Source organism: Girardinichthys multiradiatus, chromosome 15, assembly GCF_021462225.1.
Source record: "Girardinichthys multiradiatus isolate DD_20200921_A chromosome 15, DD_fGirMul_XY1, whole genome shotgun sequence".
Lineage (NCBI taxonomy): Eukaryota > Metazoa > Chordata > Actinopteri > Cyprinodontiformes > Goodeidae > Girardinichthys > Girardinichthys multiradiatus.
This window is the reverse complement of record NC_061808.1, coordinates 2,872,975-2,882,502: the sequence shown is the minus strand read 5'-3', so window position 1 is coordinate 2,882,502 and position 9,528 is coordinate 2,872,975. Positions and strand designations below refer to the sequence as shown.

The 9,528-nt window shown below is 40.0% G+C and overlaps 1 long non-coding RNA gene across 1 annotated transcript; it reads left to right on the top strand.

Moving 5' to 3' along the window:
- Positions 1-6,317: 6,317 nt before the first annotated feature.
- LOC124881926 lies at positions 6,318-7,076 on the top strand. The gene is made up of 2 exons (XR_007041777.1): positions 6,318-6,909; positions 6,983-7,076. It is a non-coding gene; the product is annotated as an uncharacterized LOC124881926 (long non-coding RNA).
- The last annotated feature ends 2,452 nt before the right edge of the window (positions 7,077-9,528 follow it).

Below are 9,528 nucleotides of genomic sequence, written 5' to 3'. Positions count from 1 at the left end.
AGCAACACCACGAAACACAATGCTGCAGTAAAAGAGAGTAAACTGACCAACAGTCCTCCCTGGAACTCTCTCAGCGCAAACACAGAGGATAAATCGCTTCCTTCAGATCTGGAAAGACGGCTAACAGGAATAACCCTGCACCTGGATTACACATTATAGTGGGGGGTATTAATATTCATGTTGAGACTAAAAGTGATAGCCTAAATATAGGCTTTAAGGCCATCTTAAACTCAACTGGCTTTGCTCAAAACATCTGCAAACCTACCCAATTTTGTCTTCATTCTCTGGACCTTGTGCTGACATATAATATTAAGTGTAAAGAAATAACAGGCCCCAGCAATGAGCCCATAGGCACTACCGGTAGCAGGGATAATGAGCCATCCGATCTCTCAGATGATAAACCTCAAGTTTATTGCCCTTTTCTCATCATCAGACTTCTTTGCTCTGGAAGTGGACTTGAACACCATAAATAGAAACAGTGAAGTGACTTTGTTGGAGGAGGAGCAGCTTTACACTGATCATCCAGAAATATTTGACAACATGCAGGTGCTGTGTACTAATGGTCTGACTGGCCGTTGTCACTGGGTGGTGGATTGCAGGGGAGAGGTTCGTATATCAGTGAGTCATTGAGGAATTAACTGCTGCTAATTAGCTGCTCTGATGATGGTTACTATGTATGGAACAATAAGACCAGAATGCCCATCACATCTCATATCTGACACAGAGTAGGAGTGTATGTGGACTGTCCTGCTGGCATCCTGTCCTTCTACAGAGTCTCTGCTAACATGCGAACCCACTTCCACACCTTCAACACCACATTCACTGAACCTCTGTTTCCTGGCTTTGGATTCTGGTCCTGTGGCTCCTTGGTGTCTACAACTTCTTTAAAGGAATGGGTATTTAGAAGTTATGACATTGTCATCGTTTTACCGAGCTTCTTGACCCACATGCAGAAACTTTCAGGAGACAAATGAAGTTTAAGATTTTTATTCAGAAGGGGTATGACATGAATGAGGAATTTAGGGCGGCTCTGGCGGAACGTCCACTGAGGAGGGAAAGCAGAAAGCAGAGTGAGTAACGTTTCTGAGTGAGGAGTGGAAGATTGAGTGATGAAGGCTTACTGTTGCAGGCAGAAATAGGAGTCCGGGAGGGGAGGTTAGTTCTTGGATGGAAGGTCTGTGTTTTCCAAAGGTAAAACGTTCATTGGAGTGCAGAGGGGAAGGTAGCTGAGCATCTAGAACCCGGTGATGGCAAGACTGCGATCCAAACGGGTAACTAGGAAGGAGAACGAGATCAGGTAGCACGGGAACCACCAGAAGGATCCAGGGAGGCACCTTAAAAAGGAACAGAGCTAGGTCACAAGAATATCTCGGAGAATTTGCAAATCAGGAACAGGATACAGGGCTTGAGGTACTACAAAGGACGACACTCAGGCGTCGAATGCTCAGCAACCCTCTCCTTAAAAGACTGCCATAACGAGCCTAGTGGCTCACAGGTGTGAGACGGCAGCACGTAGCTCCACCCTCCAACTGAACCTGCTAAAAAACCAACACAGAGAAGAACACACAGACAGATCCTGACAGACATTAAGCATACTCTTTGAATCCTGTTATATCATGTTTCCAAGTAAATTTTATCTATGAATCATCCGATATGATTCTCCTCCACATGGAAAGGACGTGGTCCAGGTTGTCTGACCGGGATGCCACCTGTATGTTTTACTGAAGGTTTTCCGAATAGGTCCCACTCAGAGGAGACCCTGGTGCAGATCCAGAACTCTCTAGAACTATGTTTCTCTTCTGCCCAGGGTGTGCCTTGGGGGTGTTACTGGATAGAGGGACGGACCTTTACTCTCTGATCTTAGAAAAACAGAAGACAAACAATGGATAATTGGATGGATGGATGGATGCATGGATGGATGGATGGATGGATCTTAGAAATACTGAACAAGACAATCTTGATACTTTCAGCCATTTCATCAAGAACTCGTTTAGGTCCACTAACGGCAGTTTAATTTACTGCAAACATGATTTTTAAAATCTGGCATATTTGTAACATGTATGAAAAAAATCTTTACAAAAGTACAAAAATATCCACATATGTGTGATTCAAAAAATCTGTGACTGATGAAAAAAACCTGATTGTTTTCCTTTTGTACAACTTTATCAGCAGGGTGCCTTCAAACAGTGATGAAGGTAGTTCAATACATTCCAGACGTTTCTGATCCATCTAGATCAACCTTAGGTACAAGAGAGCTTTGCAACTGCTTAGGGTTATGAATTGACAGATATATTGAAAATAATTGTATATGTATTGGAAATACCATTACAGCTTGAAGGTTATGTTAAGAAATTTGTAATTGAATGCTAATTTAATAATAATTGCTGCTTGTCTCTGAAAGGAGGAACATTTATTTGTAAATCATCCAGAGTAAAAGCCCCGTTTCTGTAGTTGTTTGTGAATGCAACATTAAACATGGCTCCTCCTTCATGACTCTAGCAGTCTGCTAAATACAGAATGCCTCAAAGATCCCACATCACTCCTGGACAATATAAAAGTGAGGTCAGTGGTACAGTGATGACATTGGTGACCCTCAAATGCAAAGGTGAGAGAAAACCTGTGCTGACTCTGATTTGATGTTTGTACCTATTCAGTTTTCAGTTGTTATATCTCTCAGGAAAATACACATCACCGTAAACATAAATGTGTCGGCTTTACTTGACTTTACTCTCTGCATCTATGTTGGAGCCTAAATGGGCCGAGCTCATGTAGTAATACTGTATATCCTGACTGTATATAAGTACAGATTCACAGTCCTTTATGTATTTAATGGCTGTGAGCTGTTTTTGTATTTAAGAATATTTTAAGTATGTTTATGGGGGATAATTCAAGAATCATGGGGGAGCTTATTCTACTATGTTATAAGCAGTTTAGAAGATGAATGATGAATGGTATAAAAGATGAATGAATGAATGAATGAATTCCAGAATCTTCAGGTGTTCCCAACCCTAAATCTGATTGTGTGGGTCTGTTTTATAGAATTTAATCATGTTTAAACATGCTGAGAGGAGTCACTCAGAGATGACTCAGGTCAATATTTCCTGAGCAAAAACTCCCGGAGTTGTTAAATGTTTTAGTCCTGCATTTTTGTGTTGACAAATCTTTTCTGTTGCAATCATGTTTAAGAATAAAGCCACAGAAATTTTCTTACAAACTGAATAAAAAAGCATTTTACCCAAGATGATGAGCAAATGCTGTTTTATTTTAGCCTACAAGAAAAATATTAAATCACTGCTGAAGAAGATTTGTTCTTTTATTGTTTTAATTTGCAAAAGAAGATTTAGATTTTGTTTCTCCTGGTTCAGCAACTTAAAAAAAAGCGTAACAAAATGGGAAAGAGTTTGTAACAGCTGGGAAACGTTCTCATGGAAAGAGTTAACAGCTAAGCAGAGCAGAAACAGTTTTCAGTGAATTTCTACAATCTAACATATCACTAAATATTCCCTTGCTGTTTGAGTTACAGGAGATGAATACATGTATAAATTCTTACTGAAAAGCTAATTTATTTGACTAAATCATTCAAAAATGTAAACTTATTACACAGTGTTCTTTCACACAGAGTGACGTGTTTCAAGGATTTATTTCTGTTTGTTTTAATAATTCTGGATGACAGCAAATGGAAACCCAAATTTAAGTTTCTCAGACTGTTTTTATCAGACCAAAGAACGGTTTTTCATCTAGAAATGTGTTCCTACTGAACAGTATGTTGATGTACTACAGTATCTGCACTCAGTACTTAGTTGGGGCTTCTTTTGCATGAACGTCTGCATCAATGCAAGGAGGAGATCAGCCTTTTGATTGTGTTGAGGTGTTTAGAAAGTCTTGCTTTCTTTAACAGAACTCTTCATCTCGTCTCCATATTTGGTTCAAAATGAAATGCTACGTTTCATCTGAAAAGACGACCATTGTGCATCAGTCCAGTCTCTTTTCCTCCAAAGCTGAGGTAAGACGGTTCTGCTTAAAGATGAGGAATGTGACAGTTGTAGCTCATGTCCTGGATACATCTGTGTGTGCAGGCTCTTGAAGCTCTGACCCCAGCTGCAGTCTATGCCTTGTGAATCTCACTTAAGCTCCTTCCACTAAACTTTCCTTCATGTTACTTAATAGTGTGTTGGGAAATAACTTAGGACTGGTTGCTGTGGGACTGTGGTGTGGTAAAATCCATTTAGTTTATGGATCTGTACTTTTATCTTGTCATTGTTTTCTTACATAGGCCTTGTTTGTGGAGCTCACCTGAATCTTGTTGTGTATGCTCTCTGCATGCAATGAGATTAAAGGAATCTTTTGTTCTTGGAGACAGCTCTCTGAATAACCAGATTTATTCAATCTCTAAGAAAGTAAAGTTGTTTTTTTTAGCAGCTCTAAGCTAATGAACAGAAATAAACAGTTAAAATTCATCCGTTACATATTTTTTGATTGAATTGCTGAAACAAGTTAACTTTTCAATTATATTCTAATTATTTGAGAGGCACTGGTTTTTAACACTCCATGCAGACTCAGATGCAATATATTATTTATCTCACATTTTAAAATGAGTTTGCCATAAATGTTCTTCTTGCAGTTTGTCTTAAAAATGCAGAACCAAAGCATCTGTTACTCAGCAGCAACCACAGACTGACCTCATGAGTTCATTTTTCTCTCTGAGATTGCCCACATATTAAAGCATTGTCGCTGTCTGTGGTTCAGTATCTGGTTCTTTAGTTTTTGTGCACAAAAATGGTTCAACACAGTTACTAAAGGTAGAACCACAACTCACCACCACCACCAACAACCCACCAGCAGTGTAATTAGAGCAAGATGATGACCTCTCACCAGTCATCACTATTCTGTTCTCTCCTTGGGAAATTAAAAATATAAGAAAGCTGCCTGATAATGTCATCTGAATAGAAATCTGCACATGATGCATTTAGGTTTATTAGCTGGAACCATTTGGACTCAGGTCTGAGAGGTATTATAGGTATCTGAGACTAATTACTATAAAACACAGCATGATACAAAAAAACATGTTTGGTTTTTCTTTGGTGCAAGCGAACACTACATCCATCATCCATATGTTAGTCCCATCTAGCTGACTTAGAGCATAAACACACATGAGCAACCACAACTGGTTATACTGGTTTTTGTCGTCACTCTGTTGTTTTCACCTATGATGATGTGACTTTGTTCATGAAGGTACTGGAAGAGAAACCAAGACAAACACTGAAGGTTTGTCGTCTTCTTTTCTGCTAATGTTTGCTTTACTCATGAAGGAATGATCTGAAAGTTGATCTGAGGGATTAAAAGGTGAGAAATTAAGGGAATAAATGAGTAAATTTCTGATAAACAGGAAGAGGGTTAGGGTTAAATCACCCAATCAACACCAGCAGCATTTTGATCCTGCTTTGGCTTTTCAGCATTTTCCATCTTAATGTACATTACTTAGATTTATTCATTTAATGTGGGCTTATCTAGGTGTCTTACAACTAATGGTTTTGTTGAGAATTAAAATCATGTACTTTCATGCTATTAGTTTAGTTTGCATGTGGGAACATTAAACTGAGATTTAACATGTGTGAGCCTTGAGGAGGGATCACAGATCACAGCAGGAGTCAGGATGGAAGAAGGGTTAGGACGTTCTCAACAACTGCAAGCAGTAAATGCTGGCTGTATGGACAATAAAGCAATAAATGTTGACTTTTGGGCATGGTATAGATACCACAAGGGAGCTTGGCTGATTTACAGCACCAGACTGCATATAGGGGAGGCACAGTCAGTAAGCTTTGAAGTCGAGGGTATAAGATGGGCTGGCATTTGTAATGAGGTAGACATCTGGGTAAATACAACCATGCTTTGCTGAAACCTGCAATCTCTCCGTAAGGCCTTACGTAATATTCTTTCTTTGTGTAATCATTTTGCATTGGAAATCATTGGACTTATTATCTTCCAAATTAAACTTATAATCTTAATTTCCTGCTCTTCATCTGTTCTTTCTCACGACATTCGGACCGGGTGAGGCCGCAAGGATATCAGTGATAGCAATATTTTACCTCAACAGTTTCCAGATAAATTTAACAACAGTTTATAATAATCTTATTCAGTTCTAAAAATTCCATTCCTGACTTCTTTAGATTCAGCTTATGGTAAACAGAGCTGATGTCTTGAAAACCAAAGATTTTAATAAGACCTGTGTCAGATCAGGAAATTATTCCAGATATTCCTTCCCCCATCAGGGCTCTGCAATTAAATACAGGGAATGTGATAAAATGATGGGGAAGACATTTACGTTTCCATTCAGTTAAGTTCATTTATACAATCAACAACAAATGTGATCTCAAGACATTGTATATCACAAACAGACCCAATTCATATTAACGTACTTGTTGGGAATTGGGAGTGTCATTCTGTGCTTGTCCACCAGAGGTCCTCCTGGAACCACTGCTGACTCTACTACTGGTGTTCCTGATCTTTGGCCGATTGTGTGTACCTGGGAGGAGTATTTAGGAGCCTGCCACCAGTCCTTTCTTTCCTCAGTTTTTTTGCCCATGTGGTAATCACCAAGCCAGTTTAACTTTGACAATTTGACCTGATCCTGAGCTAACCTTGTTTTTTTTGTCTGCTTCCTGCTACTACCTGTGAGGTGTGGGCAGTTTCCTCTTTACCTGTACCTGGACTTCCAGTATCTCTCTCTACAGTTTGTGAACTTTGGATTATCACCACTAGACTGTGGTTTGGATCCTAAATCTCCCAAGCTCCGTCCTCTGTATGGACTCTGATCTGTGGTGGACCGCTCTTATTGGACTAGCCTTCTGGATTACCTGATTCCCAAGCCAGATGGTAAAGAACCCCAGCTGTTTACTACCTGTGACCCAAGTAGGCAAAACTCTTTTGGACTTTGTGGATTTATTCCTCTGAGGCCAGAACTAACTAGAGCTTCTCTCTTTAGAGAACCCGAGAAGTCTGAAGTACCTGCCTGAGCATTTCCTACCAGGTTTCCAGTGTGACTTGAAACATTGACTGTAAATAAACCTTTGAACCTTTACTGGTCTCCAGAGTGTGTTTGCATGTGGGTCAAACAAATCCCTAAAGAGATAACAGTACTCCAGTTTGGCCCAATTCAATTTAATACAGTTAATTCCCATGATGCAGTCAGATTCAGATCCAGTTACTTACAGTTCAATTCCGATTAATGCAACACAGTTGGCGATAAAAGGCCAGTTGGTGGAAGCTTGTTCTAGTTATATGCAATGCTTCATGTAATCATGAAGGATACAGTCAATGCTAATGGATGAAAAATATTTTTTTCATTATCATACAATACAACACACTCAGAAAAGGTAAAGACCAGCTGTACCACTTTTCTAAAACCACTCACAGGATGTTGATACTTGGAAAACATTCACAGACATTTTGCTTGTTATAATATAAGAATCTCAAGGTTAGAGTGACTTCATGTTACGGTAAAACATTTAACTGTGTTATGTTATTTCCCTAATTATTGCTGTAGGTTTCTTGTTAATGGAAGTAGTTTCTCTTTTTTTTTGTTTTTTCTTCTTTTTATTTCTGCTCTCGGTGGAGGACGCTTTTTCTCTGTCTCCCGCACCCCTCCCATATCTGCCCTGCTTCAGCTCTGTGTCTTGTCTTTGGAGCCTCTTCTTGCATATCTCCCAAATTCTTAGTTATGGATTTGGTCAGCTGGTCTCTCAATGCAATTGATCAAATTTTCTCGAGGAGAAGACAGGGTGAAGGAGAGCCCAACTTGTCCGGACTGGACGTTTTTCTCTGGATACACGATGGACTCCTGGCAGAAGTGGAGGATTGTATGTCTGTCAATAATGTCAGTCGAGGATGTGGAAGATGTGTATATAATTGGATGTTTGATATCAGGATTTCTGCTTTTTGGAGTCAGCGGTTACCTGGCATATCAAGAAATTCGGAGAATGTCAGCAGCTGTTCTGGCCATTGTGAGGCTGCCTGGCATGTGTGATGGGATCTTCAGGGCGATCAACACTCAGACTGAGATGTTACGTGAACTGAATCGCAGACTGGATGTGATCCTTACACATGATCGCAGGCAGGTTGCGGTTCCTGGACTCAGGGGTGAAATGGGATAAATCTTGGAGAAAGTTGTTCGCTCGGATCTGGCAGAAAGGACCTGGAATTTGGCTGTTTGGATTCGCCTTTGAGAAGCACCAGCGAGACTCTCAAGGCTGATGGAAAATTAAGAGTCAGTTTAACCCAAATAATTATTGTTTTTCTGAATCTGGTTCCCCTGCACGGCCTTGATGGCTGGCTATCTTCAACTTCTCCTGGAAGTTATGTAAACATGACGCTCTGCTCCCTCTGCCTCCTCCCTTCCCTGAGGACATCTGTGGACCTGCTCAGAACTTTGTGGCCGGTTGATGTACATTCCAACGAACCATCAAGGACAATGGCCTCTGGGACAGTGCTTCGTGGACTTACTTACACACACACACATGCTCAAGATAAATATATGCACCCCTCACACCACCTTCACTGTTCCCAGCATGATGTTGTTTTGTCAACTTGTTGCTTCTTTGTTCTGAGGTTTTTTACAATCTCAAACTGTATCCTGCTAAAGATAAAGTGTGAAATATGATTTTTTTCCCTCTACTTTCCTAATGTGGCCTCTTTTCTCATCTAGCAAGGGCAGCGCCTGTGAGTGGGCAGCAAAGCCTCGGTGACCCGTCACCCCTTGTCTTGTGTCATGATGTATGTTTGGATGGGTTGTACTGGACTTCTAATTTCCCCTCAGGGACCAATAAAGTATCTTTGAATTGAATTTAGTCACGGCATGCTTGATTTTTGATTGGTTGATTTTTCTGGTTATGGTGACTTGATATGTGTCAGTACAGTGTAAATGATGTCCAGTGGATCACAGGGTATGTTCAGACCACCCGTAAGCTTTGACTGCTCAGTTTTTATGTTTTGTTTTGGCCTGAGGCAGCAAGAGATGAATGGTGCAAAAAGCAGAATAAATCCAGGTTTTTAATGACATGCTGATCAGTAAAGCTGGAATCACTGACGTGCAAAAAAACTTGTTTGCTGTTGCAAAATGTCTTTGGGATGAGCAGAAGGCAATTTGTTAAGATGTTTAAGGCTAAATATGTTTCATAGCAGTAAATATATTTTCTGCAGGATTTTAAGACATTTGCATTAAATTAACCTGATGAACCTGCACTAGAAATGTTTTATGAAACTATCTTATTCTTATCTTCCTCTAACCTTAACATGGTGTCTGTAATATTTCTAGACTGACAGTAAAAACTATTGGTTAGGTTTAATAACTGTGAAAATTAAATTGGGGTTACTCTGATGTAAATTCTGTTGACAGAGCATGTCTGTGAAGGTATGAATGTTAATATGAATCACTGTGAGGACCAAGAGGATGAAGTCCTTCACTCTAAAATCACTTTGAGTGGTGAACATGAGACCCAGATCAAAGCTCAGAGGTGAGATGAGGATCTTCTG